The following is a 12,576-nucleotide window of genomic DNA, read 5'->3' as shown; positions in this document are numbered from 1 at the left end:
ATAGAGGGAATAAATTCTGTTTTTAACACATGCTAGTTCTGATTGGGATTCTGTCGCCTACAACGATGAGGGCAACACTGCACGGTGTGGGCCCACCTTTCTCTCCAGATCTTTTGTCCTCCTTATATGGTCTCCTGGGTGTCAAGCTCTCCCGGTGTAGTTAGAGATGGTGATCTAGACCAGAGGGTTCCCACATTATCCCCGTCATGGTTCTGAAGTCCAGCCTGGGCAGAAAGGCAAGCAGTAATCCACTCTGATGGTTCACACAACTCAGGAATCTTCTCTTGGCCTTCAGGCGGAACTGATAACATCACAGATACCCCACGCATCATTGGCAGGACTTTGGAGGGCCGAGAACAAAGGGAAAGAGTTAGGGAGTCAGTCCCAAGACTGCATGCAGCAAGAAAAGAAGGCCTGAGAATATCGAATTCCTGAAAAATGGAAACTCTTTGTTTTTCCCTGGCACAAATTCATGCACACATACTCATGGCTATTATTTTTAAGATGTTTAAAATGTTATGTACTGAGATCTCAGCCCTGCCCTTGAACATGATGTGCTAAAGGGCTTGGGGCCAGAGCCTGAGTCCTGCCAGCTCACGGGCTGCCTCCCCTTTAGCCCCACTGTCAGGATAAAGACCTGCCCTTGCACTGTACTGTTGCGGAGAGGTTGCTTTTAATAAAAATTCTTTTTTCTTGCCTTTTCTTCCTTCTATAGCATTACCTTTCTCTGTATTCACAGAGACTTCTGTTTGAAGGAGGCATATGTATTTTGGTTCTCGTGTTTATGTGCTGACTCATTTTAATGCAATAAGATAATTGATTTATTTTGAAGGTCATGATACAACGCACACTACTGGTTTCTCAAGGATTACTGATTATATTTTTCCAAAATACATCATCTTTGAAAGGTATACATATATATGCATATGTATATACATAAATAGACACACATATTTTAAAAGTAGGCTTATATTAAATATATATCTATTTTTTCAAGTCAGCTCCATGCCTAACTTGAGGTTTGAACTCATGACCCTGAGATCAAGAGTTGTGTGCTCTACCAACGGAGCCAGCCAGGCACCCCTGAAACTTACATTTTTAATAAAAATACATTTGTATGTATTTCCTATATATATAAAACAGTAGCATATATGGTTTATATAAATACACATTTTTTTCTGTTAAAAAAATTTAACTGAGTAAATTTGAAAATCTAATGACTTTATTATCATTTCATGAATCAGGCAGCATCTTACCTAGCAAGTAGCAGGGAGCTCTGAAGGGCTACAGAAAGGGAAAGGCAGGACAAGGAAGTCGTAAACAGAAAAAAGAATTATTTTGGGTGAGGTCACCTTCCTTTGGGGACAAAAGGGTCTTATTACATGGATGACCTCATCTTCCTTTGGGGGCTGGAGAGGGCCCATGTGACAGGTTAGCTTATTAAGGTGCTGACCAGAAAATTCTTGACTAATCAGTGAAAACTACATTTCTGGGGGAGGTTAAAACTGTAATTAGATATTAAGCCCCAGCTTTATGACATGGCCTAACATAAGTGACTGTACTTTGGGTCTATGACTTTCTCTTTAACACTCTATATTACTCACTCTGTATATATTGTGCTGTATCACATACTATGTATATTAACAGTGAGCACGTATGGTTTTGAAAAGCTTATACCAACAGCCAAACTCCCAAGCTTCTTGTTCTAAAATTTCAACTCTTACCCTAGTGCTTCTGGTATTTCTTTTCACATTTCTAAATAAGATGTCTTTTCTGCTGTTTATCATTTTAGACATTATCTTTTGACTTCCTGTTATCATAGACGAAAATTTCTGTCTGTTACTCTTTCCCACATTTTTATCTCCTCCCATGCCACCAGTATGGTATGTCACGATTTTTTCAACCTTATTAGGACTATGTCAACCTTGTTCACTGCGGAGCCAAGAAGTGTGACGGGAGAGATCCTTCCCTTCTTGTACACCTGTTGTTCTTCCTGGAGCTCACCGCCTTTGTTCACTGGACTACGTACCATATGTTGCTTGTTTTCAAGTGTGCCATCACCTCTGTCACGTGCCTACCATATTGTTTTCCAGATGGTCATATGTGCTCATATAGAACCAATCCCTTTTCTCTCCCTGCAGCCCTCCCTTCCGGAATCCTCTGGCTTCCTGTCCCCGCTAAGCAGATCGATCTCTAGCCCAGCTGCACAGCTGTCATCTAGGGACTTCCCTTGGTGTTATCAAGGCTCTCTGTCTCTCTTTCCATCGCCTGGGTTGGCCTGACGTCACACTTCAAACAGAAGGATGGCTATATAAGGCCACCCTTGTCACAGATCCTAACAAGTGAAGGTACCAGAACATGCCACCCCCAAATATGCCTCCTTGGCATATGGATTATTTTGAGCTAAAGACCTTTGACAGTCAGCAGATGCAGGAAAAGCTCTAAAAACAAGACACAAGTTATCCTTTTGTAAAGGAAACTTACATTTATAAAGGAAATTTCTGTTTGTCAGGATGTATCCCTCTCCTGTACCAGGAGGAGGTGGATCTTAGCAACTCTTACAGTGAAGAAGGCACCAACTTAAATCTGCATAACAAACCCCACTAAACCACCCTTGTCTGCCATACTTTTCCTGGTCACCTTTCCATAACTTGCCTCCTTTGCCCAGAAGCCCCAAGCCCCTTTCCCTTCATTTAGCCTCAGATGGTATATAAGCCCAAATTCCAACCACCTCCTTGGGTTACTTATCGCTGGGTGCTCCCATATGTGTTCACAATGCGTATGTGAATAAACGGGTTCATTTTTTCTCATGTTAATCTGCCTTTTGCCTGTCTAATTTATAGGACCCCAGCTAGAGAACATACGATGAGTGAAGGAAAAAGATTTTTCCCCCTTTCCTATACCAGCCCTAATGAAAAGTGACTTCTTTATTCAAATGTCCGTATTCCAAACCCAGGGAAGGTTTCAGTTGGTTTTGTGTGGGTCATTGGCCCTTTCTTGACCCGAAGAGATGAGTGTGCTCTACTGGCCTTGTGTCCTGTTTAACACAACATGGAACTGGGGAGAGGTGGACATTCCTGAAAGAAGGAGCTCAGCTTACCCACCCCAGTGTCCACTGCAGTGCCGAACCGAGAAAAAACAGATAGAGGGCCTTTAACTTGGGAGCCAGAGATCAGAGCTCCATTATTGGTTGTACCTACTGAGTGTTTGTATGACCTAAGGAAAACTGATTTGCCTCTCTTCATTTCAGTGTCCATTCTCTTTAAAGGAGAGATCTAGATTAATCTAGATTAGGGTTTTAGTAATCCAAGGTTCTGATATGCTACCCTCTGTCCAATAAAATCTTATATAAAAAGGGTGCTCTGGCTTGGACCTAGGGGTAGATCACAAACCAAGAATGGAAACCAGAAAGTAAATGGTCCCAAACAATAATTAACCTTCATTGAATTTTTACTATGGGCCAGGCATTGTTGAATATTTCCTTTGGGTTATCACATTTTTAATTTCCAAGAATTCTTTTTTATTCTCTGATGGATCCAGTTTCAAAGCATCTTATCTCTCTGTGATCAGGTTCCTCATCTGTGAAAGAGGGATAATAATCTCACCTACTTTGTGAGGGTTTGGTGAGGATTAAATGAGATGCTGCACATAGAGCATCAAGAAGTGGCAGAAATATAATAATCAATCGATACATATTATCAAGATTTTTATTAGCTAGTCTTGTTGGTCTCCTCTATAGCGGGTATTTAGGGGGAACCTTTCTCTGTTCAGTTATCCCTTTTCCATCTACCTTCTCTTGTCCAAAACTGTGATGCAGTTTTTTGCCTACTGGTATTTCTGCTTTGATTTTCTGTGTCCTTCTTTTTAAATTCCTCTGGTCACTTCACAGTAGAAGTGTTAATGCACTCGGGCAACCTGCTGCTGTTAACCACTGTCTGCAAGTTTTTGGCTTTTGGTAATTGAATTTTTTTCCTTTTTTTAAAATCTTGTTTTATTCAACCCATGATGTTTCTCAAAAGCTTGCACTTAATTGCGTGAGCTTTCTCTTACTCATCAGTAAAGTGTGGATAATCATATGTAAAATCCCCAGCGTAGTGTCTGGGACATAGGAAGAAGGGCTGAATGAAGATTTGTGGTGCCACCCTCCCCACCCCCATGCCTCCCCTTATCGTATCCTCTTTATCTTAATACGTCTCATGATTTCTGGCTCTGGGTAGCCAGACATAAGCTCCATTCTGAACTGGGCAAGATGGTAGAAGCGGCGTACCTCCTCTCACTGTGTCCATGAGCGGGTAGAATTTCATCAGGGTTTAAATTATGGGCAGAGGCAGCTGGTGGAGCTATGTGAAAGGGCCTTCTATCAGACCGCGCAGCTTTAAACCCTGGTGGAGGATTGCAGGGCATGAGTGAACCGAGGGACTCTTTGTTGGTGTGTGGTCCAAAAGAGGATAAATTATACCAACAATGAATTTCCAAGAGCTCTTGTCATTGGCTGGTTTGTTCACTCATTCTACAAATATTCATTGAGTGATTGCAGTGTGCTAGGAGTTGAGGATACCAGAGTGCAGGGGACACTTGAAGTCCATGCTTCCTTGCGTAGACTGTTTCACTGGTGTAGGGCAAAATAGCTTTGCCCGCCATTGGGAATTATTTTCAGCACCATATATATGTTACGCCATCTTAACATATGTCCTGCCATCTTAACATATGTTAACATATGCCAACATGACATATATGTTATGCTCTTCCTAACTCCCTTCTCTATTGCCATCCTTCCCCCCCCCACCATAGCACAGAGGCTGAAAAAGCTCAATCATACTTTCCCAGCTTCCCCTGCAGTCAGGGCAGTTGTTTGACACCATTCTATACAATGTCACAAGCGCCAGTTGTCTGCTAGGCACTTCTGGGAAGGATACATGTAGCTTGTGCTGCCTCTTCCCTTTCCTCCTTCCCTGAATTTGAACAATGCCTAGAGTTTCAATAGCTTTCATGTCGGAAGGACCACGAGAGTCATAGGATTGAGAAGCGGAACCAACACAACAATGCCTGCCTCTGGACTTCCTGTGACCTGACACTCTTATTCATTTTATCTACTGTAATTTAAGTGTGTTGTTAGTCATAGCTGGAAACATTCTTCACTGACACACCAAGATCGCAATCAACATACACCCCTTTACTTTTCCTTTCCTTCTTAAAACGAAACTTCAGAAAGGTTCCCAAGTGGAATATTCTTTTCGACATTTAAATTGCCATTGGCTGGTCATTACTTAATATTTTTGATCCCACTTAGGGGCTTTTATAGGGTAGAAAGCTAATGTGGCAGCAAAAAATCCTCTAAAGTTCTGTCAGCTTCAACTTCAGATTCCAAAATAGGGCTTGACAACTCCAAAACCCCACTTGGCGGCTGCTTGAGCAGAGGAGAGGGAGTGCCGCCTCTAACATAGGATGAGAAAGCAGGAAGTTTCCACTAAGCATCTCAGCAGAAGGGAAGAACATCAATGCCCACTGACACACAGACATCATTATCAACTCCCAAACCCACGAGGCTTGCTGACAAACCATGCCAGACGTTGCAGGATTATCATTCCTAATGGAACTCAATCTGGAAGGTCACAGAAATTCAAATTGCAGCAAAAGCTTGTGTGATGACAGGAATCCCAATATTATAGAGCAGAGTCAGCAAGCTACATCCCACAGACCAAATGTGGCCTGGCACATGTCCTTGTACAGTCTGTGAGTTGAGAGTGGTTTTTACATTTATAAATGGTTGAAAACTGGGCGCCTGGGTGGCTTAGTCTGTTAAGCCTCTGACTCTTGATTTCGCTCAGGTCATGATCTCAGTGTTCCGTGATTGAGCCCCGTGTGGGGCTCCCTGCTCAGCAGGGAGTCTACTTGAGATTCTCCCTCCCTCTTCCCTGGCCCTCACCCTCTCCCGGCTCACATGTGCCTACACTTTCTCTCTCTTTCAAAAAAAAAAAAAAAAGAGGTTAGAAAGTAATAAAAAGAAGCATAATATCGTGTGACCTGTGAACATTACATAAAATGTGAATTTCAGTGTTTCTAAATAAAGTTTTATTGGAACAAAGCCATGCTCATTCATTTACCAGTTATCTAGGGCTGCTTCCACGACACCATGGCAGAGTCGAGCTGTTGTCATGAAGAGTCTGTAACTCACAAACCTCAAATATTTACTATCTGGCCCTTTACAGAAAGTTTGCCCACCCCATTACAGAATTTAGGGCCTGAGAGGTGACCGGTTCCACAAGAAACATCAATAGTGTATCAAAACTGAACCTCAGATAAAAGGGTCAAAACAAGGAGCAAGTTTTGTTCTGTGTTTCTCTATAACACAGAAAAGTCTCTGCGGTTTCTTAAGGGATCATGTGTTAAAATAAGGTTTAACAATTATACCAGTCATATATAATTTTGGAAAATTTAGAAAATACTGAAAAGTATGCAGAAGAAAATAAAAAATAGTCTTTAATCTTATTACCCATGATAACAACTATTAGTACTTTGGGATTTATTCTTCCAACACTTCTCTGTGAATAAGTATTTTTCTCTACACAACTTGGCTGCATACACTATCCTAGTGTTATTTCACTTGGAACTGATGGGAAATTTATCTTAAATAGGCTTAAGCTAAAAAAGTTGGTCGAGGGGAGGAAGAGGAGTTTCTTGGCTCACAGGAGTATTGCTTTGGGTATGGCTAAATCCGGAGCTTAATGTAATAAGGCCCTCATTTCCACTTCCTCCATATACGTGTCAGTATCAGGAGCTTTCCTCATAGTGACATAAAGGCTGCAGAAGTTCCCATTGTAATTCTAATCCACATAACAGCAACTCCCTCCAGGAGGAAAGAACATTTCTTCCCCTCTCCCCAAAAACAAATATGAGTCTTTCTAGTGTCATTCAATATTTTTGATATCCTGAGTTTTATTTGCTGCCTGATACGTAATCACTGAGATACACCACACGTTTTTAAACCAACCTGTTGAAGCAAATGCTCATCTCAGAATCATAATTATAGGGTTAGATAGGGTCTGAGAAATCATCCAGTACATTCTATTCCTTTTACAGTAAAGAAAACTGAGATGCAGAAAGGATAAGTGATTTCCCATTATCATTCAAGTAATCAACAGTGGGAGCCCAGACCTAGATGGTTCTAAGATTCACTCTCTTCCACCAGCTGCTCTCTCTTAGATGTCACCCCTGAAGCAAAATTCGAGGCTAGAAAAGCAATTAACTAATGGAGTCAGTCTGCCCAGGTATCCCAAAAAATCAATGAGTCAGAGAAAAAGAGCATTCTGATTTTTTTCTGTACTCCTTGATTTACTTCTAAAAATGGGGATAGGGTGGAGTAGACAAAGCCATGAAGGCTACAGTTTGTTCCTCTTTAACTAAATTAAAAAAAAAAAAAAAAAAAAAAAAAAAAAAAAAAAAAAAGCTTTGTTGGTTAATCAGAACTGCAAGCCCAGTAAAAGATCCAAAAGTTTTAGAGATTGTGACTCTCCATATATTTTTACTTAATCTTCAAATTATACAGAGACTTTGTTTTTTCATTTGTGTTTTCATGTGGCAAGGCTCCTGTTGTCCCTGCAATTTTAAAAACCTTAGCAGGCATGAAGGAGGAAGTGCACATTCATTGGCAAAGACATCTGAGTGCTCAGAGCCCGTGTGTACAGAAAGAGAGGAATCTGTCTGCAGACTCAGCCTGGTGATGAAGCAGCAAGTGGCTGGTGAGCTCTTGAAGAAAGGCAGGATTGCCATACACTGCGTTCTGCAAGCACTCATTCAGTGTTCACCAGACTTTTAGCAGAAGATCCAGAGGACGCAGATCTACGTCCCCAGCCTTGATTGCTCACAGTCAAGTGTGGAGAGAGATGAGAACTCAGACAAGTAGCTTCCAGCACACTGGGTGCTGTGGGAACAGCAGGAATGCACAGGAGGGTGGAGCTGGGTTGCTAACTGCTCGTGGGTGGTCCGGAATTGCTTCCCAACGGAGAGCAGGCTGGAGCAAGCTCAGGAAAGACCACTCCAGTTAGCCAGGTGAAAGGAGAGGAAAAGCCCACCTAGGTAGTGCAAACACCTAGGTAAAAGAGGTGGTAAGCAAACACAGCTCTACCCAAACGGCAGCAGGACAGGTGTCAGATTTGAGGAAGAGCGAAGCCATCGAATTTGCTAAAAATAATAAAATAAGGAAATGCTAAGTTCTGTTCTGGACCTACACAAAATCATGAAGTTCTTTTCCACGCACACCACCCCTTCATCTTTCAGTTCCCTTTACAGCTCTCAGCTGACCTCCTTTATCCCATTAGCCAGCTCTTAGGCTCTCTTGGCACTCTCCTTATCAACATCTGCTCTCAGAAAGATCCAAGGTTTATCAATATTAAGGTATAAATGACTGATAGGATTGTGTTGTAATTTAGTTGATTGATGTTATTTTCACAGTGGACACATTTTGAATTGTACCATTTGTTAGAGGAGATCATCAAGAGAATGTAACTGCTGGGTGACCTGGGCAGTCGGAGGCTCCCGCCCCACACCCAGTCCTTGGAATGTGCGTTCTGCCCACCAGTCCCACAGTGGGAGCTGTTCCAAGAACATAGCCTGGAGAGAGGAAGGTGTTGTTGATACCATCTGGATCATATGCGTGACTGAACCCAATTAAGCCCTCTTTATACATTTTTAAGATTGGGCAGGTGGGTGCAGAGATCTAATCGTCTTGCAGCTGCCGAAGACAAGCCTCGTAAGTGAGTTCCCTTGCCTATAAAAAGTGCCACCTACCAAGCTGGAGTGGCCTCCCTCTTCCGTAGGTCTCTCCTTGCCTTCTGTGTAGGCCCTCAGTTTGCGAACTAACAGCAGGAGGCCCCGCTTGGACAGATTAAAGGCCCCAGCTAGGGGGAGTCACAGGACCTATGCCAGTGACCCATGGACGGCTTCCAGGCTCTTCAAGCCTGCTTCTGCTCCTGCCATGTTGGCCCATCCCTCAAGACTCTCCTGGCTTCTCTCCCTGGTTAAGTGTCACACCTTGGCTTCCCCATTCCTACCTCGATCCTCTGGATTTCTTAGCATGATTGTGCAATGACAGCTTGGGCCTTGGCTCACACTAGTGTCTGCCCTCACAGCATTTAGTCACCCTCATGCTGTGATGGGGGACATGGGGGACATGGGACATCTCAATGGGGTCCAGACTGGCAGGTGGCAGGGTAGACCATGGTTCTCCTAGGCTCAGCTCATTCAGGAATAAGATCCAATACAGCTTTCAGGGAATCGTTGAGTTCAGGGGAAGTGATTTATTTTTTTTTATTTTTTATTTTTTATTTTTTTTTATTTTTTAGAGGATGCTTTCCATATGGCCCTGGAGGCTGGGTTCAAATGCCAGGCTGCCATTTACTGGCTGAATGACCTAGTGCTAGTGACTCAGTGCCTTTGTCTGCACATTGGAAATAATACTAGTATATATCTCAAATGAGGGGTTGAATTAATACATAAAGAGCACTAACAGAGCACTTCATAAGTGCTCAGTTAAACTCTGCCATCATCATCATCACCACCACCACCTAGTAACCTCTTTACATTTCCTCTGTTAAAAAAACTGACCCTACTTGATTTTGGAATAAAGATTTTTGTAGGACTTCAGGGACTTCATATAAATAAGAAGCAACATATGCTCAGATACAATGCAAAAGGGAAGTAGAAAGATAAGGATTTCTCAGGTTTTAATTTTTATGGATATCAAGAATGATGGCATAACGTTTGCAACGATGAATAGTCAGAGAACTTAAATGACATTTCTCCAAAGAAGATCAACAAATACCTAATAAGTACATAAAAAGATACTCAGCGTCCCTAATCACCTCACACCCATTAGGATGGCTGTTATTAAAAGAATAGAAAATGAAGTGCTGGCAAGGATATGGAAAAATTGGAATCCTGTGCACTGTTGGTGGGAGTGTTTTCTTCTATGGAAAATAGTGTGGCTGTCTTTCAAAAAGTTAAACACAGAATTACCATATGATCCAGCAATTCTACTTCTAGGTTTATACCCAAAAGAATTGAAAGTAGAAACTCGGAAATAGTTCTTTGTACACCTATGTTCATAGCAGCATTATTTACAATAGCTAAAATGTGGGGGCAACCCAAGTGTCCACTGATGAATGAATGGAAAAACAAAGTGTGAGATATACATATATCTGTGGAATGGAATCTAATTTAGCCTTGAAAAGAAGGAAATTCTGACATGAATTGTAAAGACAGTATTATGCTAAGTGAAATAAGCCAGTCACAAAGAAACAAATACTGCACAATCCCACTTACATGAGGTAGCAAGTGTAGTCAAATTCAGAAAGTAGTCAAAGACAGAAAGTAGAATGATGACTGTTAGGAGCTGGGGATGAGGGAAGGGGAAGAATGGGATGTTATGATTTAATATTTATGGGGCATTTTTGGTTTGTTTTGTTAAGCCATGCAGTAAATCACACATGAGTAGACCAGAAAGCCCAAATCTCTATGCATAGTCACATCCTTTGACTAATATTTATATAGTGTTTATGATGTGCCATGCATTACTCGAAGGGTTTTGGACATATTTAATCACTTCATCCCCATAACAACCCCATGGGGAAGGTACTCATAGGAGCTCCATTTTTCAGATAAGGAAACTGAGGCATGGAAAGATTAAATAATTGTATAAGACCGTGTGGCTAGTATGCAGCCAAGCCAGGCAGTCTGGCTCCAAGGTCTAGGTCTGTAAGTACAGTGCCATTTTAAGAGGCCTCCCACTCAGCTTTTGGAGTAACAATGAACATTACAGCAAACCACAAAACCCTGACCATGAATTATTTGAAAGGATTTCAGGGTGAGTCCAAACTGCTGTGTTCATAAATATTATCTTGTCGGAGGGGGACAAGGCTACTGGCTAATTTGTTTTGTGGTTAAAGGACTTCGGTACATTTTATTTTATCATACCGCAAGAAATTAGTCCTGGTCTTTTCAGCTTCTAGAATAGACAGTTTTACTCATCACTGCTCATAACCTTGTTTAGGTTAAATTAGGCACAGCAATTTTAAGCCATTTACTTTGTATGAGTAACATGGCTCAATACACGCGAGTCATGGTTTATGGCTGCAGAAAACTATGCCTCTATGTTCACATTTGATTTGGATAAAAGGGTTTTTTTCTAAACATGCAGCAGAGTTTGGGAACATTTTTATTATCTTTTCTGAATCATGGGTTGCAGAGTGGTGGGGTGGTGGAGAGATCAGATCTTGTTTCCACTTCTGCATTAGCATTTACTGAGCCTCAGTTTCCTTGTCTGTACACTGGAGATAGTAGCAGTGACCACATCATGGGCAGGTGTGAGGTTTAAGTGAAATAATATGTAAAGTAAAACATAAAAGAATTCTCAGAGTGCCTGGCTTGATGTCAGCTGTCAGTCAACGCCCAGCATTAAATTAATTGCTGTTGCTGTTGGAATTTTACGGAGTTGCCAAAGACCTATGATCCTCTGCTCTGAGATTCAGAAAAAATTAAGGTGATTCCATCCCTTGACATTGCCCAAACTATACTGGGGCCACCTAAAATTGCGATGTTTTCTACATCTTTCTTTAGTTATGGGATTTGTTTCAAAAGGTGTCCAAACTTGCCACATTCAAGTCTATTTCTCTCTGGAACTGTGTATATTGGGGGAAAAAAGGAAGTGTTCACCAGGACTTTTGTTTTCTTCCTTTTTCTTCTGAAAAAGGATCCCTCTGAATAGAAAATCAGGGGTAAAAGAACCTTGTTGTGAGCGCCTTTTTATTGTTGAGCTGTTTATTTTTTCCTTTTGATAAACAATTTTATCAGAGGATTAATTTTGTCAATAACGCACAGGTTTTGGCTCCTAAAGTAAACCGTGAGTGACTTCTGAGTAAGCATAACCCCATTCTGCTGACCTAGGGGAAAATAAAGATCAAAAAATTTGTCCAGGCTAGTGGAAGAGGCCCTGGGCCGGGAGCTACATCTGGATCCAGTCTCGCCCTCCCATGGCCGTGACCCACCAGCGGCTTAATGTCCCGGCCAGAGATGGGAATCCTTCCGTACCCTCGGAAAAAGGCATGAGTCCCTCTCCCTCTTTATCCCACCCACCAGGTTTCTTTGTTTCCCATTCAGTGGACTTTCGATGTAAAGTGCCAAGGAGATCGCCGGATCCGTACAGGTGGAATTCCCAAGACGTCTCCCGAGTAGCGGCTTCCCACGCCCGGCACAGCACGCGGAGCAGCAGTGGACCCCGTCTGTGCGCGGAGGCCCCGCCTATCTCTGCCCCAGGCCCCGCCCACCAGCGCCGCGGCCTGCCATTGGTGGCCCAGCGCGTCAGTCGGCCCCCGGGCTCCTGGGGCGGGAACGCGGACCGCCGTCCCCACCCCGCGCCTCCTGAGCCTGCCAGCCGCGGGGAAGCGATCCCCGGCGCCAGCGGGCGGCCGCGGCGTCTGACTGACCGACGGGGGAGGCTCCGCGCCCGTCCGCAGAGCGCGGCCGGCATGGCGGCGCGGAGAAGCGCCCCAGAGGCGCGGGCGCGGGAACGGGAGGGTCCTC

This window comes from Ailuropoda melanoleuca, chromosome 3 (genome assembly GCF_002007445.2).
Source record: "Ailuropoda melanoleuca isolate Jingjing chromosome 3, ASM200744v2, whole genome shotgun sequence".
Classification (NCBI taxonomy): Eukaryota; Metazoa; Chordata; class Mammalia; order Carnivora; family Ursidae; genus Ailuropoda; species Ailuropoda melanoleuca.
The sequence above is the reverse complement of the archived record's forward strand: the minus strand, read 5'-3'. Positions refer to the sequence as shown.